The 27,797-nt window shown below is 43.6% G+C and overlaps 1 protein-coding gene and 1 long non-coding RNA gene across 5 annotated transcripts in view; one reads left to right on the forward strand and one right to left on the reverse strand.

Annotated features, from left to right (window-relative positions):
* The window catches only part of LOC134342577 (sialate:O-sulfotransferase 2-like), a 294,342-nt gene that overhangs the window by 154,077 nt on the left and 112,468 nt on the right, over nt 1-27,797 (reverse strand). The gene's annotated exons all lie outside the window — the stretch shown is intronic.
* Nucleotides 1,420-26,520, forward strand: LOC134342578 (uncharacterized). 2 transcript variants are annotated; one of them, XR_010017043.1, is made up of 3 exons: nt 1,420-1,817; nt 2,717-2,794; nt 26,324-26,520. It is a non-coding gene; the product is annotated as an uncharacterized LOC134342578 (long non-coding RNA). The 2 variants fall into 2 exon arrangements; XR_010017042.1 differs by lacking the exon at nt 26,324-26,520 and adding an exon at nt 7,561-7,819.

Raw genomic sequence — 27,797 nt, forward strand, 5'->3', positions numbered from 1 at the left:
TTAGAATACGTGAGGAAACTGGAGCACCCAGAGGAAGACCCATGTGGTCATGCTGAGAACGCACCAACTTCTTGCAGACAGTGGTAGGATTGAACCTGGGTCACTGGCACTGTAATACTGTTACACTAATGGCTATGCTACTGTGGCAGATTTTCATTTTACAATTCAAACACGTTGGTTCTTGTTGCTTATGAGGTGTGCGAGTGGATACCTGTCTTCATTGGTACTACTGAATTTTGCCCTGGTGCATTCAGAGGAAGCCAATACTAATCAGGGGGTCGAGGTATGAACATTTTCCTCTTTGCATCAGCAATCTCACCTGACCCAAGCTGAAAGTTCTGGCAATAGCTCCCACTGATTAAAGGTGTGATCAAACCTCCTGACAGATTGCCATTCTCTCTGTTATTATTGTTATTTCGTACTTCTACATTTAGTGGGTTGACCCTGTTGTTCAGCCCTCTCAGCAGTGGGGTTGGGAAGCAATCACACACGCAAATGGATTGGTCAAGGTTATTCAAAATGTGCACAAATCGTATCCATTCCCCTGGGAGGCGGGCAGTATTGATGAAAGCATGGGAAAATGGAAATAGATTGTGTGTGTGTGTGTGTGTGTGTGAGAGACAGAGAGAGGGAGACAGACAGACAGATACTGTGTGTCTGAATATGTGTCCACGACTGTGTGGTTGTGTTTGTCTGTACTTCTGCATCCATGTCTGGAGTTATTTCATAACTTTACTGCAATGACTACTGTGCACAACTGACCTGAATGTGCGAAGCACTGCATTTGTTAAAGTACAGGGGATTCCAACCCCGTGTCACAGTAAAACAGTGGGAACTATTCCTGATACGTACTTACACTAAAATTACTTGATGCTCTCATCAGGGCAGCCAAGTGGAAAATATACCTTCCGTTCCCATTGCTTTCACTGATGAACACAAACACAGAGGTGTGTTCAAAGCTTCTTCCAACTGGGCCGTGCACTGATCTATCCCCATCACCGGCCTCTCACCAACTAGACTGCACCGTAAGCAGTTCCTGAACACAACTGACAGATGTCCTCTCCGATAGTGCTTCAGTCCTTCAGGAAGTTTGTCATAGAGGTAGTGGCACTTTCTCTTTGAACTTTATGTAATTGACAACACTACTCCCTACAATATACTCTGGCCGAGCCAGTAGACACTGTGTGTTACACCGGATTTGACACAGATATAACTTACAGGACAAAAGGTAATAACTGACAGAATGGCACAGATGGATGCATTATGAGTGAGTGAGTGAGTGTTGTCTCTCTGATACAGAACAGGCTTTTATCGTGAGGGTTTGAATTTAACTTTGCTTAATGTTGAAGCAATGGTTATAGAAGTCATAGATATACATTCCATCTACTTTGTGCGCATGTGCCGGTCATGCATGCAGCCTGGTACAGCCGTTCTGATCTATTCTTTTACTTTCTTCTTCTTACTTTTAATTTACGTTATTTTTTGTATTTTTTTTCTCACAGTAACACGACAAAGCTGCACCCTCTCTAATATGCTGGTAAAGAGAGTTTTATTTGGGTTTTCTTTAGCGCTGGAAATGGTTACATCCCGATACGTGGGACAGAAACAAGGTCGCATTGTGTATCCCACGGACCAGCAAATTCCGGCCGGCTTAGTGAACAGAGCGGCAGACACCCCTGCTGAAATCCGGAGGAAAACACACAGACGGGGATCACAAAGCCGAGGAAAGAGGACCGGGTCGAGACAACAGAGACTTTTGGAGAAGAGGAGTTCGATTGTTAATACCGTTCCGCCTGACCGGAAGTGCACCGAGAGTGGTAAGCGGCGTGAAGGAGTGGGGTGCTTACTGATCTGGTTAACAACGGATGGTGCAGTCTGGGGTATATTACGATCAAGGAACGTGTTTGCAGACTGGACATTGAACTTTTTACTGTTGGACTTCGGCCACATTCCACCGTGATACAACACTTGGCAGCACGGGAGGTCGTTCCTGCCTGTGGCCATCGAACGTGCAGCCCCTCCTGTGGAGGGTCAGACACCCTGGGCCAACAGACTGGTCCTGGATTTATTTTCCATCTGGCATAGTTTGCATTTTGTTGTTTGATTGTTGGGGTTTTTGTATTGCTATATTTACTCTCTATTCTTGGTTGGTGCGGCTGTAACGAAACCAAATTTCCCTCGGGATTAATAAAGTATATCTATCTATCTATCTAGAAGTAATAGAAAAAATCAGCTTGGAATCAAGCCATTTGGCCCATTGAGTGAGTACTGACCATTAACCACTCATTCACATTTTACTACAGATCGTGGCAGATACAGCCCAGTCCAATCACAGGCAAAGTCCTCTCCACCAGTGACCACATTCACACTGAGCACTGCCAGATGAAAGCAACATGAATCATCAAAGACCCACCCCCACCATCCAGGTCATGCTCTCTTCTCGCTAGAGAAGGAGGTACAGAAGCCTTAGGTCCCACGGCACCAGGTTCAGGAACAGTTATTACCCCTGCAACTACCAGGCTCCCAAACCGGCGTGGGCAATTTCACTCACCTCAACTCTGATTCTAAGAACTACACACTCACTTTCAAAAACTCTTTACATCTCCTGTTATCAATAGTTTTCCCCCCACAATTTGTTTTCTTTGTACATTGGTTGTTTGTCAGTATTTAACAGTTTTTTTTGTAACTTCTATTGCATTTCTTTACTTTTCTATAGATACCTGAAAGAAAATGAATCTCAATGAATCTCTGGTCACTGAGAGAACTTGCAAACTCCACACAGACAGCACCCCAGGTGAGGATTGAACTGGGTCTCAGGTGCTGTGAGGCATCAGCACTACTAGTCATGTCTCTCTGCTGTGGATAAACACTGGGCTGTCCCTTGTACATTAGGGAGACACTACACCGTATGTGAACTGTGAATGCTTTGCAAAGATGATGTTAAAAAAAGATTTCAGCATCCCATACGGCAACTTCTCAATGAGCATCTATAAATGTCACCTGGATTTATCTCCTGGTGACACGGTCATCTACCCAGAGGAAAGGTATCAATTTGATTGAAAGAGTATGGAGAAAGTCTACACGGGTGTTGCTGGGACCTGAGGTACTGATTTACAGGGAAAGGTTGAATAGCTTAGGACTTTGTTCCCTGGAGTGTGGGAGAATCAGGGGACACTTGACACAAGTACACAAAATTATGAAAGGGTATATGTAGATAGGGTAAATACAAGGCTATTTCCACTGAGACAAGAACTAGATCTAAGAGTGAAAGGTGACATATTCAAGGGAAACCTGAGAGGCAATTACTCCACTCAGAGAGGGTGGTGCAAGTGTGGAATGAGCTGAGAGCAGAAGTGCTGGATACAGGTTTCATTGCAACACTTGAAGAGAAGATTTGCATAAGTACATGGATGGGAGAGTTTTGGAGGGCAGTGGTCCAGGTGCAGATCGAAGGAACTAGGCAGAATAACAGTTAGGCATGGACTAGATGAGCTGAAGGGCCTTTTTCTGTGCTGTAGTGCTCTATGATTCGATGACATTTGAGCAAGACCTTAGTGTTTCACATGTATTTGTTCCATTAAGATTAGTGACCTTTTTTTTTGCTTATTTTTCTGCTGAGCATTGTGGGCACGTTATGTTCTGTTGGTCAGTGTGGACACACTACGTTCATCAGTCAGTGTGGACACGATACGTCCCATCGGTCACTGTGAGCACGTTATGTCCCGTCGGTCACTGTACCAGCAGAAAGCAGTTGGGCTGAATGGCCTGTGACTCCTGTTTATATCACCAGCTCTTTTGTGGGCAGAATGGATAATGGTTTCTTTACACTCTTTATTGGGATATAATCTCAATTGAAGTACCGGGAGCTCATAAAGAACTCTGGATAATTACTATGATGCATAGGTGTTCAAATTGCTGCTTATTTGCATCTCTATGCTAATAACCAGGTTTAACCAGTGAGAGAGACTCTCATCACAACAAATTAGCATTTTATGCATAACATTCTTATGTACTCCGACAACAGCAGTCAATGACTTTGACCCTTTGGTATGTTTAATCATACCAGCAGTATATAGAATATCCTTCTCTCACTGTAATACGTATTTTGCATGATTATGATTATTATTTTTCCCCACGAAAATGCATTATGATTAACACCTCAATAAACAAAGTGTGGATTTGCATGAGAATAATAGTCTATCACAATGGACTTCTCATGTGCTCATTTTCCCCAACAACAAGGAACACTCTGCTACAGTACTTGTATTGAGAAACTGTCAGTGGATTTCCTGAGCTAACTTTCTCTGGCACTGGTTATGGCAGCAAGTGATTTATTACTCCAGAGCCCCGCTCTTTGTTAAAGCTTTTCTTCATATTTATCTGTCTTATTTCTAATTATATGCCACACTGTTCCCTGCAGTGTACGAGAATAAGGGGAGACTTGATCGAGGTATACGAAATTATGAGGGGTATAGACAGGGTAAATGCAAACAGGCTTTTTTCTCTGAGGTTTGCTGGGAGTGGAAGTAGATGTCGTGGGACACAGAGTCAGAGAAAAGTACAGCACAGAAATAGGTCCTTCGGCCCCTCTACTTCATGCCAAACAGTTATTTTGCCTGACCAACCTCTCCCTATAGCTCAGTTCCTCGAGTCCTGGCAGCATCCTTGTAAATCTTTTCTTTCTTTCTTTTTAAATCTTTTTATTGAATAAGTATACAAAGGGTAAACCATAAAGGCACTAATACACTGTTAGAAATTACAGGAGATATTAATATAGAAGAAAAAATTGATACAAACAGTGCAATTTAAACATAAAAAAATATGGTAAAATAATAGTATACTCATTTTTATATATATATATCAATAGAGAAAAGGGAAAAAACCCCAAAAAGTAAATCTTTTCTGTACTCTTTCCAGTTTAACCATGTCTCCTATAGCAAGATGACCAAAACTGAACGCAATATTTATTCAGTGTGCAGAGAAGGTTAGAGGGAAATAAGCAGGTGATGTGATTTATTGGCATAATCTCAATGGATCGGAATTGGAATTGGATTAGAATGGATTATTATTGTCACATACTGAGATAGAATGAAAAGCTTGTCTTGCATACTGTCCATACACATCAGATCCTTACACTGAAGCAGAAGGTAAAAGAATAACAATAAAGTGTAGCAGCTGCAGTGAAAGTGCAGTGCAGGAACAGCAAGGTGCAAACTCATAACGAGATAGACTGTGAGGTCGAGAGCCCAGTTTATTGTACAAGGAAACTGTTAATAGTCTGACCCCAGCGGGTTAGACTCTGACTTGAGCTCGGTGGTACCAGCTTTCAAGCTGTTGTATCTTCAGCCCAGGGGAAGAGGAGAGAAGAGAGAATGTCCGGGGCGAGTGGGGGCTTCGATTATGCTGGCTGCTTTACTGAGGCTGCAAGGAGCACAGACAGAGTCCATGGAGAGGATGGCCAAATGGTCTTCTGGTTTGTAAGGAAAGATAACATAATCATCTCTATATTGCTATTCCACCCTGTACTCAAGAATACTGTTAGTCATAAAGTAAAGTAGAGGAATCCGTTAGTCTTGCGAGACCAAGGATCTGCGCCTGGAAAGTCTTCACTCTCCAGGGCGCAGGCCTGGGCAAGGTTGTATGGAAGACCAGCAGTTGCCCATGCTGCAAGTCTCCCCTCTCCATGACACCAACGTTGTCCAAGGGAAGGGCATTAGGACCCATACAGCTTGGCACCAATGCTGTCGCAGAGTAATGTCTGATTAAATGCCTTGCTCAAGGTCACAACACGTTGCCTTGACTGGGGCTCGAACTCACGACCTTCAGGTCGCTAGTCCAATGTCTTAAACACTTGGCCACATGCCCACACTGTTAGTCATAGAGTTGTAGAAAAATACAATACATGAACAGGCCCTACAGCCCATCTAGTGCATGCCAAGCACTTAAACTGCTAGTTCCATCGACCTGCACCCAGACCATTGTCCTCCATAACCTTACCATCCATTTACCTATCCAAACTCCTCGTAAATGTTGAAATCAAGCTCACATGGAGTATTTGTGCTGGCAGCTGGTTCCACACTCTCACAACCCTCTGAGTGAAGAAGTTTCCCCTCATGTTTCCCTTAAACTTTTCACTTGTCACTCTTAACCCATGACTTCCAGTTGTTGTCCCACACAACTTCAGTGGAAAAAGTGTGCTTGCATTTACCATATCTGTACTCTATCATACGTCCCCTCAATTTCTCCATTTCAAGGAATAAAATCCTGACCTATTCAATCTTTCCTTATAGCTCAAGTCCTCCAGTCCCGACAACATCCCTGTAAGCTTTCTCTGTCCTCTTTCGACCTTATCCAAATCTTTCTTGTAGGTAGGTGACCAAAGCCGCCCAAAATACCAGGAATTCTGCAGATGCTGGAAATTCAAGCAACACACATCAAAGTTGCTGGTGAACACAGCAGGCCAGGCAGCATCTCTAGGAAGAGGTACAGTCGATGTTTCAGGCCGAGACCTAGAGATGCTGCCTGGCCTGCTGCTGCGTTCACCAGCAACTTTGATGTGTGTTGCCAAAATACTCCAAATTAGGCCCTACCAACGTCTTATACAACTTCAACATAACATGGCATCTCCTGTACTCAGTACTTTGATGTATGAAGGCCAATGTATCAGGAGCTTTTTGATGATCTTTTTTGCCTGTGCCTCCACTTTCAATGAACCATAGACGAGTATTCACAGATCCCTTTGTTCTTCCACACTCCTCAGTACCTGGCCATTCACTGTGTAAGACCTACCCTGGTGGGTCCTGCCAAAGAGCTTTACCGAGGTAGCAAGAAGCCTTGTCCATGAACAATGTTCTCTGTGCTTTAGGCCCCAGATCCTCAATACCATTCCTGAATGATAAACAAAACATTCTTCCCCACCATTTCTGATGAGTAAATTATAACCCCAGGGCTCTCCACTATGAGGCTAATGGTAAGAAATTGCTACTTTCCATCCCCAGATCTGAGCTCTGACGTCCTTGAAAGTCTCATGTGAATTTGCCTTCTATAAGTTGTGGCCAAGACATTAGAAGCCACTCCCGAATGAATGGATTGACCTGGGGACGGGGGAGCTAAATGAGGAGCCTGACAGGAACACAGAGAAGACAAGAACGGGACACTCACTTGTAAAGCCCCACCCCATCATTTCTGTCTTCTCTCTTCTGTTCAAAATCAAACTCCAGTCAGAGTCCATTTGCTATCAAAGTGTGTTTATGTTACCATAGACAATCACAATTAATTTTCTTGTGGACATTTACAGGAAAATAAATACAATAGAATTTATGAAAAACTTTACATCAACAAAGGCTGACAAACAAACAATGTGCAAAAGAAGACAAATTATGCAAATAAAATAATAATTCTAAGAACACGGATTGTAGGCCCATGGGCTGTAGAGTCTGTGAAAGTGAGTCTGTAGGTTGTGAGATCATTCCTCAGTTTAACTGATTTCTTGAGTCTTTCTTTTACCCCCTTTGTCTACCGTTTCATAACTGAAATGATTTTTCCTTCTTTCATTTTCAGCAACTGGACAACTTTCTTAGAGCAACTTTCGATTTACAAGTGGTGTGCGGACTGACCGCTAAATTCTAAAATAGAGCTAACCAAAGCTTCACACAACTGTAACTTCATTTCCATTCTTCGTATCCCTCTCTTGAGATTAAGATTCAAGGAAATGTTTAAATGTTTTGTTTTGAATGGTTCAGTCACCACCCCGGACAGGCTCTATTCTGATTGCTACCACCAGAGAGGAGGTACGGGAGCCTGAAGACTCCTGACACACTCAGCACTTTAGTAACCGCTTCTTCCCATCCACCATCAGATTTCTGAATGGACAATGAACGTCACCTCACTATCTTTTTGCTTTCTTTGGAACTTATTAACATTAATATATTTCTTATTATAATTTATTGTATATTTTATTGACTGTACTGCTGCCACAAAACAACAAATTTCGCAACATATGTCAGTGATAATAAACCTGATTTTGAAGATCTAAGCGTCAGGCCAAGGACAGCATTTACAAATTTCAAATAAATTGGAATAATTTTTAAATGTAAATTCTCTAAAAACCAAGGCTGATTTGATTTTAAATTACTACTAATCAGAACACAAATCTGCTGGGATTAGTAAGAAACATAGCAAAGCCTTTGCTAAATTTACCTTTCTAATTAACATTAGTCACCCTATTCAAATCAACTCCCTTATGTTCTACTTACAAGCAGGCCGAGATGTAACCTTGCAGACATTTATAAAATTATATGGAGCATTGACAGGGTTGATCGTCAAAGTCTTTCACAGAATAGGGAGACTAAAACTAAAGACCATGGGGTTTAGGAGAGAAGGAAAAGTTTTAAAGGGGACCTGGGGCACAACTTTTTCACACAGAGGCTGGGGGATATAGACCAAGGTACCAGAGGAAGTGGTAGAGGTGGGAACAGTTACAATGTTTAACAGACCATGGCTAGTAAAGGTTTAGTGGGATATGAGCAACTGCAGGTGAGTGGATTCAAGTAGATGGACATCTTTGTGGTACTGATGGGCCGGATGAAGGGTGTATAACGTGATGTATCTACATCTGTATAAAGCTATATCCATCCCCGGAGCTCAGCACCTTGGAATTGTTGCTCTTATTTCTTGTGATCTGATATTCTGAAATAAAGTGCATGCATTCAGTCAGGTATAGTAATTCAGGTAGCAAGTTTAATTGATGGGGAAATTATCCAATCGCTTTCACAGCTCCTTGGTACAGTGATGTCACCACAGTTATATACACTTATTCCAGCGGGCTGGGGACTCTACTGCTGTCAGATGAACAGAGATTGCAGATTATTCGATGTGGGAGGGAAGAGTTAGATTGATCTTAGAGTAGGTTAAAGGTTTGGTACAACATTGTGGGTCGAAGAGCTTGTACTGTGCTGTAAGTTATTCCCTATTAATACTGTAACAGATTTATAACTTGATTTTTTTACATCTTTGTTAAATTTTGCTAGATCTACTTTTAAATGTTAACAAGGACACATTAAATTTGTGCAAAGCATTTTAATGTTAGAACACTTCAGGTTCTGGGAATTAAACGATGGACACATTATGGTGAGTAAATTGGGCTTCAAAGTTGTAAAACAATGCTAGCTGAAGCACGGTTCTCTGTGCTGATAATGGTTGTGAGTAGATGAGATTTCGTTTGTACACCTCCTTAATATCTTAATAAATTTAAATCTTGGGTTCAGTCCTCCACTAATTAAATCCACCCATTATCACACCACACCACCCCACACCCCCACCACCACTACAGTCATAGAATATTACTGAATGCAAACAGGCCTTTCTTCCCATCTAGTCTATGCTGAACTATTAATCTGCCTAGTCCCATCGACCTGCACCCAGACCATGGCCCTCCACTCCATACCCTCCCATCCATGTACCTATCCAAACTTCTCTTAAATGTTGAAATCAATCCTGAATCCACCACTTCCACTGGCGGCTTGTTCCACACCCTCACCACCGTGAGTGAAGACGCTCCTCCTCATAGTCCCCTTAAACGTTTCACCTTTCACCCTTAACCCATGACCTCTGGTTCTATTTTATTGTTTCCTTTCAGAGTTACCTTATGTGTAGATACTCCAGCACCTACTGTCACTTCGTGTACATACAATCATTCTATGTGGATCAGTTAAATCTGATGTATTTATATTTACTGTGTTTTATTGTGTTCCTTATGCTATTTTTTTTAGTGTTCCATCGGAACCAGAGTAACAATCATTTTGTTCTCCTTTACACTTGTGTACTGATGAATGACAATGAACAATCCTGAATCTGGAGGTTTGGTCGCCCCTTGAAAGGAAAGTGTTACTGAACTGGAAGGAGCACAGAAGGTTGACAAGGATATCACCAGGACTGAGTTACAGGGAGAGCTTGAGCAGGTTTGCAGTTCACTCCTCGGAGTGTAGGAGACAGAGGAGTGATCTTATAGAGGTGTATAAGATCACGAGGGGCATAGATAGAGTGAATGCACACAGTACTTTTTCCCAGGGTCAGGAATCAAAAACTAGAGGGCAGAAGTTTGAGGTGAAAGGGGAATATTTTACCGGGAATTGAGTGGCAATTATGTTTCCCACAGAGGGTGGTGAGTATATGGAATGAACTGCCAAAGGAAGTAGTTGAAGTAGGAACAATATAACAAAATTAAAAGGTGCATGGGTAGGAAAAGTTTGGAATGTCGGCAAATGGGACAAACTTGTATGGGAGTCCTGGCTGGCATGGACTGAAGGGCTGAATGGCCTGGTTCTATTCTGTTTGACTCTGTGACTGTTAGCAGCAGTTTAAAAAAGCCACGGAAAGGAGGAGGGAGAAGTCAGGTGGTTTCCGAGTGACATTATCCATTTGGGTGTGGTGGACAGCACCCCACCATATTCCAGTGAATGACCGTCCAAGCAAGGACAGCAAAGAGCCACAAGTTTAATTCCCCCTGTTTGGTGATTCCAGCGTAAGTGTTCTGTATCCTTGGGGAAGTGATCAAGAACATTCTGCAGATGCTTTGACCAATGGGGAAGTAACTTCACGTCGTTTCACGATGTATTGCAATGATTTAAAGACGGACCATGAAGGAAATGTGATGGAAAACATCATCTGCTCTCCCAGGTCAGGGCAGCAGAGAGAAATATATCTTTAATAAAGCTTCCAGACTTCAAATTGATGTACCTGCTGCTGGGAGAGGTCAGGAGGAAATGGCAGGCTGTATACATTTTTCATTTTGATAGAGTCTTTCTGTTACATTATAAAAAAATAAAATGTACAAATGGAATAATGTAGTCCTAATGGAGGAGCAGATTACATCCTTTTACAAGGTAGCTTGAGTGTTTCTTTCAAAAAGGGATGGCTGGCTGGAAAGCGCTGTCTGGGTTAGTGGCAGAGGCGTTTAATGCTTTTATCAGACAGGCACGTGAATGTGCAGTGAATGGAGAGGGTGATTCGACTGTGCAACGAGCTGCCAGCAGAAGTGGTAGGTGGGGGCTCGATTGTCAAACTTAGGAAATGTTTGGATAAACACAGGGATGAGAAAGGTATGGAGGGATATGGTCTGGTTACAGGTAGATGGAATGAGGCAGACCAGGCTGGCATAGACTAGATGGGCCGAAGGCCTGTTTCTGTGCAATAGTGCTCGATGATTCTACATGCAGGCAGAAGGGATTAGGTGCCATTAGCTTAATAAGTTCAGCACAGACAGGGCCTGGTCCACTGCTGTGATATTCTGTGTTCTGAGATGAACACGTTTGAAATTTGTCTCCAAGTTCTCTTGGAGGAAGATGAAACTTGGTGCTCCCGTTAGGCAGGAAAGATGCACCCGTTCTCCTGTATCGTCCTTTCAACTCTTCCGTTCCTCAAGAAGCGGATGTCCAGCTCCCCCTCTATCTGACTGACTGTACTTTCCAGACAGATGCCAGCACTCGTGGCTAGGCCTTTGCCCCTTTGTCCAGCTCAGGAAGATAATTACCTGCTGGGATGTCCCTCCACACTCGCCTTTCGGCTAAACTTAGCTCAGCACACATCGGATGATCGGGCCCAGTGTCACTTTATGTAAACTCCCCTCCCCTCCACGGACTCTGTCTACACTCCCCACTGCCTCGGTAAATTACCGTTATTTAGTGATAATGAGCCCACGGCGCCCAGTTGCGCCATGTGACCCGTTAACCTACAAACCCGTGCACCTTTGGAATGTGGGAGGAAACCAGAGCACCCAAACGAAACCCAGACGGTCACGGGGAGAGCGTACTAACTCCTGACAGACAGCGGCAGAAACTGAACCCGCGTCACTGGCGCTGAAACAGTGTAACGCTAACTGCTACAACACCGTGTCACCCCTGGTTCAGATACTCTCTAACCTGCAGTGTGTATCCAGTGGTCTCTGCTCTTATTCCACAAACCTAGCAACGGCATTTTTTCATTAACATTTACAGCTGTAAGTGTAATCGAAGTCCAGGCCAGCAAAACCACACCCCTTTAAATCACCTACGCTCTGTCCGCCGGAGGGGGCAGGATCTCCCAGTGGCCTACATTTTAATTCCACATCCCATTCCCATTCTGACATGTCTATCCACGGCCTCCTCTACTGTAAAGATGAAGCCACACTCAAGTTGGAGGAACAACACCTTATATTCCGTCTGGGTAGCCTTCATCCTGATGGCATGAACATCGACTTCTCTAACTTCTGCTAATGCCCCACCTCCCCCTCGTACCCCATCTGTTACTTATTTTTATACACACATTCTTTCTCTCACTCTCCTTTTCCTCCCTCTGTCCCTCTGAATATACCCCTTGCCCATCCTCTGGGTCCCCTCTCCCCTCCTTGTCTTTCTTCCAGGACCTCCTGTCCCATGATCCTCTCGTATCCCTTTTGCCTATCACCTGTCCAGCTCTTGGCTTCATCCCTCCCCCTCCTGTCTTCTCCTATCATTTTGGATCTCCCCCTCCCCCTCCAACTTTCAAATCCCTTACTCACTCTTCCTTCAGTTAGTCCTGACGAAGGGTCTCGGCCTGAAACGTCGACTGCACCTCTTCCTAGAGATGCTGCCCGGCCTGCTGCGTTCACCAGCAACTTTTATGTGTGTTGCTTGAATTTCCAGCATCTGCAGAATTCCTGTTATTTGTCCCTTTAAATCAGCTTAGGATCTGTAACTACATCAGGTATTTTACTCTTCTATATGAGGGGAGAGTGCTTTCCAGCATTGTAGAACTGAAGCTTCCTGCCTTCCCTTTGGGTTAAAACAACAGGCAAGGTTGGAAAGTCTACGTGTTTTGAGCACATGGATTTTACTCTTCGTGAGGAGTGTAATGTGTCAGACAGATGCATCTGAAGCTGAACGTCGTGGATTGTAATCTCAGTTGGATCACTTGTAGCTTTTTTTCCCCCCCACACGGTTACCTCAGAGGGTAAGGCATTTATTTCACAGATTGCAAAATAGATCTTTTAACTTGACGATCTTTCTGGTCATGTTGTAGTTAACTTGCTCTGACATGTGATACCTGGAACAAATGAACTAAACTCTCTCTCTGTGCAGTTTGTCCACATCAGCAGTGCCAAAGGAGGCAACCATCCAATTTCCTTACCACAGGGTGTTCTTAGCATCGACAAGTTAAGTGGCTTAACCACTCGAGTTTCCCATCACCGTACTCTGCTGTGAGATTTGATCATGGTTCAGACCGCTCTTCAGATGAGGGAGTGGGATTGGAACGAGGACAGATGGGAGGAGTTCAGTTCTGACTGGGTACCATTGGGTAAATTGGACTGGTAATCATTACTGATTCAGTTACACCGCTGTACAATTCCTTTCTGTCTCTGCTTGAGGAGCTGGAACTCTGAACTGAGATTCTTGATTCAAATTCCACTCCACCACGTTTAAATGCTCACACCTGCTCTGGAGTTTTCAGGAGAATTGCTTGATAGGAGATCTTACATTACACATGAACATAAACTGAGGCCACGCATATTCTGTCAGGTGGATATAAAGGATCCCTTGGGCTATCCTGAGGGATGATAGGACCATAAGACCACAAGATATAGGAGCAGAATTAGGCCATTTGGCCCATCGAGTCTGCTCCACCATTTCACCATGGCTGTTCCATTTCTCCCTCAGCTTCGATGTCCTGCCTTCCCTCTGTATCCGATCATGCCCTGACCAGTCAAGAATCCATCAACCCCTGTCTTAAATAGACATAAACACCTGACCTCCATAGCTGCCCATGGCAATGAACTCCACAAACTCTCTGGCTAAAGAAATTCCTCCTCATCTCCATTCTAAAAGGACACCCCTCTATTCTGAGGCTGTGTCCTCTGGTCTTAGACAATCCTACCATAGGAAACATCCTTTCCTATCAAGGCCTGTCACCATTCAATTAGTTTCAATTAGGTCACCCCTCATTCTCCTAAATTACAGTGAATACAGGTCTAGAACCATCTTCATATGACAAGCCGTTTAATCCTGTAATCATTTTCATGAATCTTCTGTGAACCCTCTCCAGTTTCAGCACATCCTTTCTAAGATAAAAGGCCCAAAACTGCTCACAATACTCCAAGCGAGGCCTCGCCAGTGCTTTATAAAGTTCCAACATTACATCCTTGTTCTTATATTGTAGTCTTCTTGAATTGAATGCCAACATCTCATTTGCCTTCCTCACCAGAGACTGAACCTACAAAATTAACTTTTAGGGAATCCTGCACAAGGACTCCCAAGTCCCTTTGCGCCTCAGAATGTTTTATTTTCTGTCCATTTAGAAAATAGTCAACCCTTTCATTTCTTCTACTGAAATGCATGACTATGCATTTCCCAACAATGTATACCATCTGCCACTTCTTTGTCCATTCTCCTAATCTGTCTAAATCCTTCCGTAGCCTCCCTATTTCCTCAAAAAACCTACCCCACCACCTATCTTCGTATCATCTACAAACTTTTCAACAAAGCCATCAATTCCATCATCCAAATCATTGACATATGAGGTAAAAAGAATCAGTCCCAACACAGACCCCTGTGGAACACCACTAGTCACCTGCAGCCAGCCAGAAAAGGCTCCCTTTATTCCCACTCTTTGCCTCCTGCCAATCAGCCACTGCTTTATCCATGCTAGACTTGCCTCCTGTAATACTTAGGGCTCAGAGTTTGTTAAGCAGCCTTCTCAGAATCCAAGTTCACAACATTGACTGACTCTCCTTCATCTATTCTGCTTGTCATTTTTTCAAAGAAGTCGTCCTTGGGTGTTCTGTATTAATCAATATCTCTACAAATCCGAAACCTGGTCATTGTCAGATTGATGTTTGTAGGAGTTTGCTGTGTGTAAATTGAGCTGTTCTTTCCAAAAATAAAGGGCTACAAAGAGCTCTGAAGGATTCAGAAGTGGCTATGAAAGGTGCTATAAAAATGCAAGGCTTATTTCTGGGTTAAACAATGGAGGGAAGTTACTCTGTGAGATGAGGAGGAATTTCTTTAGCCAGAGGGTGGTGAATCAGTGGAATTCATTGCCATGGACAGTGTGGAAGCCAGGTCATTAAAATAAGAGTTGGTAGGTTCTTAATTAGTAAGGCCATCAGAGGTTACAGAGGGAAACCAGGACAATGGGATTGAGAGAGAAAATAAATCTGCCATGATTGAATTGCAGAGCAGATTCAATGGGCTGAATGGCCTAATTCTGCTCCTATGTCTTACTGTCTTATTCCTGAAGACTACCAGAGCTGATTAATTTTTTAGTCCTGAATGTTCGTGATACACACCTAATAGACCTTAAATCTCAAACAAATCAACAGAACGTGCAGGAAACATGCAGCAGGTTTGGGTGTATCAGTGCAAAGGGAGACAGAGTTTAACATTTTATCCTTGAGGAAGGTTCACTGCCCTGAACCAGTAACTCAGATGCTGTCTCACCTGCTGAGAGTTTCTGGTATTTTTAGTATTTCTTTCAGACTTCCAACATCTGCAGTTTACTTGATTTCTAAACCTAGAGCTTCAATGTACTGTATGTTATGGACAGACTGTATAAAAACCCTCCTTTACCTAAACATGAGAGCCTCTGCAGATGCTAGAAATTCAGAGGAACACACACAAAATGCTGCAGGAACTCCTGATGAAAGGTCTTGGCACAAAACCTCAACACTTGATTCCTTTTCGTAGATGCTGATTGACTTGCAGAGTTCCTCCAGCATTTTGTGTGCGTTCTTCCTTTACCCATTCCACCTTATGTCCGACAAAATGAGCAGAATATTCATTTTGATCCTTTATATAATAGATCTCCTTTCTATCTTGGAGTAAATGCTGACCCACATTAGCTTAGCAAACCCCAGTGTCAACTTGATCCACAGACATTCTCCCTGAGTCATAACTTGTACAGAAGAAAAGCTTAAGCTGAAATCCACAAAGGATTATAAAAAATGAATTAAAGTGTAGTGTAGTGACTGGGGTAATAGATGGCGGGGGTGGGGGGCGAGGCTAACCAGAATGGTTGATCACATTAACTGCCTGGGGGAAGAAATCTCTAGATGGTGTAAAATTATTTTGTTTTAAAGCCTGATAGTGAGTTCCAGGAGGAAATTTATTTATTCTTTCTGAGTTTTCTATTACGCTCCTGTAGTCCTGGAGTTGTATAGTGGCCCGAACTGTACACATTACTACAAGAGCAATCTAACCAGGGACTTTAAATCTGCCAGTTGTTGGAAAACACACACACACAGGACCTTGGTGTTATGGGGCAAATGTGTAAGCATGCTCCACAGCAATGGGTCAAAGTGCACTGTTGGGGGTCAGCAGAAAAGCACTGACATTTTAAACCAAACTCACATGCATACTGGGCTCACAAATTGTTCCATCTATTAAATCGCAATTAGCAAGAGTTGGCAGAGACTGGTGAGGTTGCTGTCTACAGATGGTTAATGAAGATGAAAGGTCATCTGCCAGGACAACTTCTACATCTCCCTGGGAATTACAGCAGCATAATCCACGTAAACTTTCTGGGACTCCTAGTCCTGCTTCAAGCTTTATAAAAATTCAGAGTGCTGCACTTCACATAATCCCCAGAAGTTTACTTTTGTAAACAGCAGACATCCAGTTAATCTTGAGTTAATCTCGCTTTTACTTCGACAGATTTGTGTAAATAAAACTATAGCAATACTCTGAGCATGATTCTTTGCTAAAACTCAGAAGCTTCTGCAGAAGAGATGACACGTTGGTGGTCGTGCGATGTGAATCTGCCCAGGAGGCTGTCATTCCTTCATTTCAGAGGTTACTCTGAAACTAATGTCCATTGTATGTTAGAGTCGGCAGATGCTGGAATCGGGAGCAACAAGCAATCTGCTGGAGGAATTCAGTGGGTCGAGCAGCATCGGTGAAGGGAAATGGACAATCGATGTTTTAGGTCGAGGCCTTTCATACGGACTGAGAGTAGAATGATGTCACCATTTCTGGTCTAAACCTTAACTCAGGACCCACGATGTAGTCTTTCCATTATATAGTGACCAGAACTGTACACAGTATAACCCATGCAGTCTATTCAGGAGCATTAAATCCACCAGCCTTTGGATGCTACGCACTAAATAATGAAAACTATAATTATATAATGGCTGCTATGAAATAAAAAGATGGTATAAAGGCCTGATGTTGGAATATTCAACCTAAAACACAACAATTCTTTACGACAAGCCACTACCTCTCCCCATAAATGCTGCTCAACCCACTGCGTTCCTCCAGAGATTGTTTGTTGCTCTAATGTCTATGTTAATTCAATCTTGATTCAATATCAAATTTGATCTTTCTTCCAAACCAAGAGCTCTGATGGTACAAATGTTCAACTTTTCTCAGCTGAGGTCAATTCAGTGATCCCTCTGGTACACCAGGGGGCTCCTCACATAATGGGGAAGGTTACAGTCAACATGAGAGCTCACTCTGAGCTCCCTTCAAATGCTGGAAATGTTGGAGCTTCTTAACTACCCATTAGTTCCCAGGTGGGGTGGGAGGGGGCAGTTTGACAATATTCCTTTATGGAGACAGAACCACAAGACCCTCCAGGGTCTCACACTTCATCAGTCCCTCACATAACCTTCCCAGGCTCTCATCATTCTCTGTATTGGTTCCCAACTTAACCTGCTCAAGTCAAGTGGACAGCCAATACACACAATTATTCTGCACTGTCGATCAAGCAACCTGAGAGAGGAACGTCTTCAGAGTGAATGGGAAGAAAGATGTGAACACTCCAATAATCCTTCCTCTATGTTTTTGGCTTCAGTGTCCAGGGCATTAATCATTTGAACATGGTGACACCAGTACCATCTAAAGATGAACAACCTTAGACCCAGGTGTTAAAGACTTGAAGAGTTCAAGATTATTTAATGTAAAGTGGGCACGTGGCCAAGTGGTTAAGGCATTGGACTAGCGATCTGAAGCTCGTGAGATCAAGCCCCAGCCGAGACAGTGTGTTGTGTCCTTGAGCAAGGCACTTCACCACACATTGCTCTGCTACGACACTGGTGCCAAGCTGTATGGGTCCTAATGCCCTTCCCTTGGACAACATCAGTGTCGTGGAGAGGGGGGACTTGCAGCATGGGCAACTGCCGGTCTTCCATACAACCTTGCCCAGGCCTGCGCCCTGGAGAGTGAAGACTTTCCAGGCACAGATCCATGGTCTCGCAAGACTAACGGATGCCTAAAAAATGTCATTTCCATTGCACAGGTGTAAAGGAGAAAGAAATAATTGTAACTCCAGATCTGATGCAGCAAAAAAAAAACACACTATAAGGTAAGGAATAGCATAATAATAAAAATAAATGCAATAAATATAAATACGTAATATAGCTCAAATACATAGATTGATTGTATGCCCATAAAATGATGCTAGGCACAGGCGTGTCTGTATATATGGTGACTGACAAGAAATGATAAGGTAGTAGTGGTTGGAATGTGGAGGGCTTGGTTAGTGGGTGGAGGTGTTGATCAGCCTTACTGCTCGGGGAAAGTAACTGCTTTTGAGTCTGGTGGTCCTGGTGTGGATGCTACATAGCCTCCTCCCTGATGAGAGTGGGACAAACGGTCCATGAGTTGGGTGGGTGGGATCCTTCATGATGTTACTGGCCTTTTTCTGGCATCTTTCTATATATATGTCCTTGATGATGGGAAGGATTTTCTATCTTCAATAAGATCATGGTCCAATGTATCACTCAACTCCACCTTCTCAAACAATTTCCATACTCCTGGATTCACTTAGTGTCCAAATATACTTCCGTCTCAGTATTGACAAGCCTTACATCAAATGTACACAGCTTTCTAAATAAATTTCTCTTCATCCTGCCTTCTGAGAAATATTGGCACAAGAGATTCTATAGATGACGGAATCTATAAGCAACACTCACAAAATGCTGGAGGAACTCAGCATGTCAGGCAGCATCTATGGAGGGAAATGAACAGTTGATGTATTAGGCTGAGACCCTTCGTCCGGACTGGTAAGGAAGAGGGAAGAAGCCAGAATAAGAAGTAAGGGGAGGGGGAGGACGACAAACAGGCAGGTATTAAATGAGTTCAGGTGAGGAGGGAAGATAGGTGGGTTGGGGAGTGGGGATGAAAGAGAATGATGTAAGAAGCTAAGAAATGATAGGTGGAAAGGGTGAACAGCTGAAGAAGGAGGAATCTAATTGGGGAGGACTGTAGAACATGGAATAATGGGAAGGAGGTGGGAAACCAGAGGGAAGTGATAGGCAGGTCATGAGGTTGAGGGAGGGGAACACAAGGAGTAAAAGTGCCACCAGGATGAGGGAAAACAAAGGTGGGGGGGGGGGAGAGGACAGAGGGAGGGATTACTGGAAGTTAGAGAAATCAATGTTCATGCCATCAGCTTAAGAAATGTATGTTGTAATGAGAAGACCTCTGGCCTAGATTTCTCACTCCCCACTGAGACTCAACAAATCCAAAATGTGATTGGACAGCAGTCAGGAGTGAGAACATCAGCTGACCAATCTCAGCTTCAGCTAGAACTTCAGAGCTAAAGACTCTGTCTGCCATACTTTAGAATGGACCAGAAGCTAAATTCAACAACATAGTTGTGTGAAAGTTTTCATCCCTTGCTGGACAGTGTTCCCATTAAAAGGGGAATTCTCAGGGCTTTGCAATTTAAAATTGGTAGGTTGATTTGCCCCTGTGTATGGCCCTGAGTGGCAAGGTCTGAAGGGAATTTCAAATTCAAGTTCAAATTTGTTGTCACAGCCAGGGTGTGGATGCCATGAGGAAGCAGCTCTGTCCGTTATAAATAAGACAAACATAAATTAACATAAAATAACATAAATTATAACTCACACAACAAAATTAACATAATAATGTTCATGCAAACAGAGAGAAAGACAGAAAAGTAATAAATGCAAGGTAGTGTTAAAGGGGAGTTGAGGGAAAGGTGGGCAGAATACAATGGGATTAGTGTAAGTAGTGCCAGCTCGTTAGAATGGGCTCGATGGGCAGAACAGCCTGTGTTCATGCTGTGTTATTCTAAAATCATTTACTGTTTGCAATCCAATCCCTTCCAGAGCCTTAAGCTTTCTCTACCATGGAGACATCAGTTTTCCCAGCTTGTCTTCACTGGAGTTGTTCACATCAGCAAATAAGATTTTATCTTTGAGTTTCGTTGACTAATGTCCCCAGCAAGCAGAAACCTTCTGCTTCAATCCTGACTGTAAGCACAATTTTATCCCTGCAAACCGAGTGAAAGTGTCAACCAGATACAATTAGCACAATGTTTACACTAGAAAACAATGGATTGACGAATCTAATAATTCATTACCTGGGAAACCTACATTTCACTAGACAGCTGAATTGTTAGTCATTTGATTTGGGAAATGTTGAGAATCCGATCAGACTGAAAAATTACAGATGCAAGGTTCACATTGTGTGTAATTACACAAATTGCAACTCAGAACTAAACCATTTGGTCTCGCTTGTCTCTACTGGAGTTCATTCTCTGCATGAGTCTTGGTCAGTTGTATCCTCTTCTGTCTCTCAGCATCTCTTTCCATCCCTTTTATCTCAAATACTCATCTAGTGTCCTTCAGCAAGTCCCTAACCTTGTTGGCTGAACTATTTCATGTGTAGTGAATATCACATTCTAAGCACTCTTTGTATCTATCTGAAGAAATGATTAATTTAGAAGGTGGTGCCAGTGTGGGACAAGCTGCCAGTGTAAGCGCTGGATGTGGGTTTGATTTCAACACTGAAGAGAAATCTGGATCTGTACATGGATGGGAGGGGTGTGAAGGGATATGGTCTGGCTGTGGGTCGATGGGACTAGGCAGAACAATAGTTCAGCACAGACTAGATGGGCCAAAGGGCCTGTTTCTGTGCTGCATCACTCTATAAACCTATGTACCTTCGGCATGATCAGAAATGTTATTTTTCAGGGATGTATGAGTTGTTAAAGCTGATCGAGAGATCCAGGGAAGCAATCAAGGCATGAAAGTTGGAATACCCTTAATCATCACCTTTGTGAAGAGCAGAAATCGGTCACTGTTCATTAGATTGCAGGCTGAAAGTAAAAGGTCACATTGGGAAACAAATTATTTCTCCAAGGAAGGTGGGCAAAGTCTGAATTCATTGCCCGTCCATAACAGCTGTTGAGAAAGTGACAGTTCATGAATTGTAGCCATCATGTGGTGAATATCCTTCTGTGGAATTATTGGGCTGGAAGTTCCAAAAGTTTGACCCAGCAATATGAAAGAGGAATTGTAGTGATATACATTCAAGTCAGTTTGGTGCATGACATTGAAGTGCTCCTGTTCATCTGCGGCTGACACCCTCAACAATTACGGGAGTCACGGGTCTGCTGAGGAAGCCTTGGCAAGATTTTGCTGTGGAAGTGCTGGGTCAAAGAGTCCATTTCTGTTCAGAGACAAATTTTAAGATGGTCAGTGGGCAGCCAATCATGTTAGTTTTTCTAGTTGTCACTGACCTTCTTGAGTATTGTTGGAGCCTCATCTTTCGGCAAGTGGAGATATTCCATCACACTCCTGAATTCTGTCTTGTACACAGTAGAAGCACTTTGGGGAGTCACTTGCCACAAGATGTTCAACCCCTAGAGTGCCATTGGTAGTCACATTTGATCTGATTAACTTTCTGAGAGTTCTGCTATCCAGGGCAGCCAGTAGAGGAAGCTGGTTCAATCCTGATCTCGGGAGCTCTCTATGTAGAGTTTGTACATCCTCCCTGTGACCGTGTGGGCTTCCTTCAAGTGCTCCATCTTCCTCCCACATCCCAAAGACATGTGGGTTGATTGGTTAATTGGCCACTACAAATGTCACTGGTGTGTAGGTGAGTGTAGATTCAGGAAGGAGATGATGTGGATGTGGGGAGAATAGGAAACAGGGAACGGGATTGCTCCACAAAATAACCTGCAGATGCTGGGGTCAAAGCAACACTCACAACAAGCTGGAGGAACTCCGCAGGTCGGGCAGCATCCGTGGAAACGATCAGTCAACGTTTTGGGACGGAACCCTTCATCAGGACTGTAGAGGGAAGGGGCAGAGGCCCTATAAAGAAGGTGGGGGCAGGGTGGGAAGGAGAAGGCTGGTAGGTTCCAGGTGAAACACCAGTAAGGGAAAATGTAAAGGGGTAGGGGAGGGGAAGCAGGGAGGTGATAGGCAGGAAAGGTGAGGAAAGAATAGACAATGGGTAGTAGAAGGAGGCAGAACCATGAGGGAGGTGATAGGCAGCTGAGGGAGGGGGCAGAGTGCCATAGTGATAGGGGAAGGGAGGAGGAGGGAATTACTGGAAGTTGGAGAACTCAATGTTCATACCAAGGGGCTGGAGACTACCTAGACGGCATATGAGGTGTTGCTCCTCCAACCTGAGTTTAGCCTCATCATGGCAGTAGAGGAGGCCATGTATGGACATATCTGAATGGGAATGGGAAGCAGAGTTGAAGTGGGTGGCTGCTGGGTGATCTTGTCTGTTTTGGCGGACGGAGCGGAGGTGCTCGATGAAGCGGTCCCCCAATCTGCATCGGGTTTCACCAATGTAGAGGAGGCCGCACCGGGAGCACCGGATGCAATAGATGACCCCAACAGACTCACAAGTGAAGTGTTTCCTCACTTGGAAGGACTGTTTGGGGCCCTGAATGGTGGCAAGAGAGGAGGTGTAGGGACAGGTGTAGGTGCCAGGTGGGAGGTCTGTGGGGAGGGACGTGTGGACCAGGGAGTCACAGAGGGACCGATCCCTGCGAAAGGCGGAGAGGGGTGGAGAGGGAAAGATGTGCTTAGTGGTGGTGTCCTGTTGAAGGTGGCGGAAGTTGTGGAGGATAATGTGCTGGATCCGGAGGCTGGTGGGGTGGCAGGTGAAGACAAGGGGAACTCTGTCCCTGTTGTGGTGGCGGGAGGATGGGGTGAGAGCCGAAGTGCGGGAAATGGAGGAGATGAGGGTGAGGGCATCATTCTTCTGCTGTCATCAATGTGATCTTGACTTGGCTTTACTTTCCTGCTTTACAGGGTTTTACCATAAAAGTAAGACCTTCCAGCCACATAGATACTGTAAGGAATGGCTGACTGAACCAACATCAATGGGATCAGCTATCTGCACAGAGGAAAACAAGTAACCACAATCCCAGAAACTAACCATGGTATCCCAGCAGGGAAACATGGTTCAGAGAAATAGAGAGCTTTATATAACCTTAGAAAGCGTGCAGAAGAGATTCACAAGGACGCTGTTTGAGTTTGAGAGCAAGTCTTATGGGGATAGGTTGAGCAAATTTGGGCTTTTCTCTTTGGAGTGAAGGAGGATGAGTGGTGACTTGATAGAGGTGTACAAGGGGATAAGAGACTTGGATCAAATGGATAGCCAGAGACTTTTCCCCAGAGTGGAAATGGCTAATACGAGGGGGGCGTAATTTTAAAGTGATTGGAGGAAAGATTGGTGAGGGTATGTCAGAGGTATGTTCTTTATACAGAGATTGCTGGGTGTGTAGAAAGTCCTGTGAGGAGCAGAGGTAGAGGCAGATACATTAGGGATATTTCAGAAATTCTTAGATAGGCACACAAATGACTTAAAATCTAAAGATATTTGCAAGAAGGAAGTGTTAGATTGATTTCAGAGTAGGTTATAATGTTGGCACAACATCATGGGCCTACGGGCCTGTACTCTGCTGTAGTGTTCTATGTGAAAACACTGAGAGACACGGAGAGGTGCCTTTGATTCTGTCATTTTCACCATTCATAGTGATAATATTGTTATAAAGGCTCCAAAAATCATTAACTATTGAGTCAAAAACTGTTGAAAAAAATACACACAGAAAGATCACCAGTCTAGCAAACAAGCAAAACAACATTTTTGAACCTCTTGTTTAATTTGTTGTTTTATTCCACAGTTTCTGGCTCAGTTGCTTCCTCTTCTTCTTTTTCTTCCGTCTTGACATCAGACATTGGTACTTCAGGAGCAGTCTGTCGTGAACTTGTGTCTGTGCTACTCATCAGTGATCAAAACTGAACAGGTGGTGGGAAGCTTTGGAAATTTTTATCTCCCATCTGGAATACACAGCATTGTGAACGTGTAATTGACTCAAAAGTATTTTTCCATTTGAAGCTTCATTGAAGCAAAAAGTTTATTAAGACTGACCAAATGGAAAGTATCTCAGAAATTATGTCAGAAATATTACAACATTAAAGGTTGTATCAGACAGGATCTGAATCAGAGTCAGTTTAAATATCTGGCATATGTTGTGAAATTTGTTGTTTTGCAGCAGCAGTACAATGCAATACAAAATAATAATAAAGCTATACATTAGGTTAAGAAATATATATATTAATCAATTAAGTAAGTATTGCAAAGTGAAGTAGTTTTCATGGTTTCATTGTCCATTCAGAAATGTGATGATGGGGGGGAAGAAACTACCAGTAATTCTGATATGTTGCATGTGTGTCTTCGGGCTCCTGTACCTCCTCACTAACGGTGGCAATGAGAAGAGCTGACACAAACACCAGGTGGGAGAGGGTAAAGTAGCTCTGATCATTGTTAACTCAGGCCAGGCGAGGAGGGACAAACGCAATGTCTCAAATTAAAGACAATGAGAATAACTATCAATACTCAACACCCACTCCTGCCTCAGCCCACCACTCATCCCTCACCCCTGTTCCATCTTTCCCTCCTGCCTCAGTCCACTGATCATCCCTCACCTCTGTTTAATCACTCAATACCCCCTCCTGCCTCAGCCTCAGTCCACCAATCATTCCTTGCCCCCATCATCACTCAAAGATTAGCTTTGTACTGAACATTGAAATACGTCATTCCCATTAATGACCAACACAATGGCCCTTGCAGATGATAACCCACTAGACACAGCCCGCAAGTGTTGCCATTCTTCTGCACCAACATAGCATGCACACAACTTACTAGCCATAACCCTTTCCTCTTTGGAATGTGGGAGGAAACCAGAGCACCAAGAGGAAAGCACGTGGTCAAAGGGAAGAATGTACAAACTCCTTACAGACAGCAGCAGGAGTTGAACCTCGATCGCTGGTGCTACACAGCATTGCACTAACCCCTACGCTGTCGTGCTCCCCTTATCCAATTTAAAGCAATTATTTCCCCCCTCCACTCTCCCGACACAGGTTTTCAACCCGAAATGTCGACAGTTCCTTGTTCCCACCAGATGCTGCTTGGCCTGCAGAGTTCCTCCAGCAGTCAGACCATTTTCGAATCATTACCAGGTTCCTAACCACAAATAACACACATCAAAGTTGCTGGTGAACGCAGCAGCCCAGGCAGCATCTCTAGGAAGAGATACAGTCGACGTTTCGGTCTGAGACCCTTCGTCAGGACTAACCGAAAGAAGAGCTAGTCAGAGATTTGAAAGTGGGAGGGGGACGGGGAGATCCAGAATGATAGGAGAAGACAGGAGGTGGGGGGGATGGAGCCAAGAGCTGGACAGTTGGTTGGCAAAAGGGATGTGAGAGGATCATGGGACGGGAGGCCTAGGGAGAAAGAAAAGGGGGGGGGGAAGCCCAAAGGATGGGCAAGGGGTATAGTGGGAGGGACAGAGGGAGAAAAAGGAGAGAGAAAGAAAAAGAATGTGTGTATATAAATAAATAACGGAAGGAGTACGAGGAGGAGGTGGGGCATTAGCGGAAATTTGAGAAGTCAATGTTCATGCCATCAGCACAAATTACTGCTATGTGCATGGGATTTTAGTTCCCTGTTTTCTGTTTTTTTTTCGATTCTGAGACTACATTTGCAATGTTCCCATCCAAAGGGACCCAGGGATATCTGGAACAAGAGAGGATCTGCAGATGCTGGAAATCCAAGCAATGCACACAAAATGCTGGAGGAGCTCAGCAGGCCAGACAACACCTATGGAAAAATGTACAGTCAATGTTTCGGGCTGAGACACTTTGGCAGGACTTTGTGTGTGTTGCAGGGATATCTATAACAGACTGATCAGTTTGGATGGACTTTTTTTAAAGTTGGTAAGATAGATTCCTGACCTCACAATATACTTTGTTATGATTTTGCACTTTTGTTTATCTACACCACATTTTCTCTGTAGCTGTTACACTTCAATTCTGCATTGCTACTGCTTTATCTTGTTTTATTTCAATGCACTATGTAATGATCTGATCTGTATGAACAGTATTCAAGGCAAGCTTTTTCACTGTACCTCGATACCTGTGAAAACTATAAACCAATTCCAACACATACGAGTGAACATTTGGGAGAGCAGCGAAAGGATTTGCCAGCCACAGGCATTTTCTCTGTGAAGGAACTCACTTCACAGCTACCTTTCCAACTTGCAGATTGTTCGTTTTATGAACAGCTCACGGGAGGAGAGACCTACTGCAACCTGGGGAAAACCCTGCTGTCAACTCCTCATGGAATCGCTCAACTCCAGACCCATCCAAGGCTTTCCCAATATTTTTGTTTTATTTAGATCTTACCTTACATTCTTTTTTTAAAAAAATCCAGCTGTTTAAAAAAAGACTCTCCGTGTCAAGTGCCAGTACGGTAAGGAAACATCTGCTCCCCTTGACGCAGACCTGATGAATTATACAAACTAACAAGCTTCAGTCTATTCCCCACTGGCAAACTGAAGATGCAAAGCTTTCAGCGCCTGTGCCTGGATCTGCTCTCTGCAACATGTCTGACACATACAGCCAGCGGAATCAGTGGCCGGCCGCGGACAGGAATGGTCAGAGCCTGAACACAACCCACCAAACTCTCACATTCCTGCCTCTAACTATACCTTCAGCGCACCGTGCCAAGCCTTGCTCAGAGGAGGGGATTCTGCAGGATTTCACAGATGAAATGGAATGTTCCTTTGCCAAGTTTCACTTGGAAGATTAATGCACCACATGCCAAGATTTTCCTAATGATTTATCTAAGAACAGGCAAGACCTCAAACAATGGAATCCAACACAAACTGCTGATAGAGCTGAATAAATTTGAAATGGAAAGATGCATCTTTCAAGAGTCTCAACTGCTACTCAATTGTTACTCAGTTACTGACCTGACCAGTACAGTCTGCATTTTTATTACTGTCGTTTATTTCACTGATATTTTGAATGGTGCATTGTCCATTTTTTTGCTCAAAATATCTTTATTTAACAAAGAAGATAAAGGATCTCAACCCGAAAAGTTGACTGTTTATTCTTCTTAGATACTGACTGACCTCCAGCATTTTGTTTGTGTTGCTCTGGATTTCCAGGACCTGCAGAATCTCTTGTTGTTATGAAAAGAAACTAATTTATATTTTTGTCATCGAGCTGACTGGACTGAGAGCCTTGTGGAGTATAAACTGGACGGTTCGAATGCTCTGAAGCTGACAGGTTCTACAGAACTATACAATCACATTCCACAGGAGAAGCTCTCAGTACCAGTCCAAGTCAAGTTTATTTTCATGTCCACAAGTACAGTGAGGCACAGATGCAGAGAAAAAACTTGGCTTGCAGCAGCACCAAGGATCCGTAGGTTCAGACAATACACAGACAATAAATAGATATAAGTTATACCAGACAGTTCAGGAAAAAGGAATGTGCAAAGGAAGACATTAGAGGCATAGAATCACGGTTATACAGAATGGAAACAGGCCATTTGGCCCAACTGGTCCATGCTGACCATGATGCCCCATCCATGCTAGTCCCATTCACCAACATTTGGCCAATAACCTCCCAAACCTTTGCTATCCATGTACCTGTCCAGTTGTCTTTTAAATGATGTTATGGTGCCCACCTCAACCACCAGGCTTACCCTGCAAACATCAGCCTCTTGAAC

The sequence above is a fragment of the Mobula hypostoma genome, chromosome 2, assembly GCF_963921235.1.
Source record: "Mobula hypostoma chromosome 2, sMobHyp1.1, whole genome shotgun sequence".
Taxonomy (NCBI): Eukaryota; Metazoa; Chordata; class Chondrichthyes; order Myliobatiformes; family Myliobatidae; genus Mobula; species Mobula hypostoma.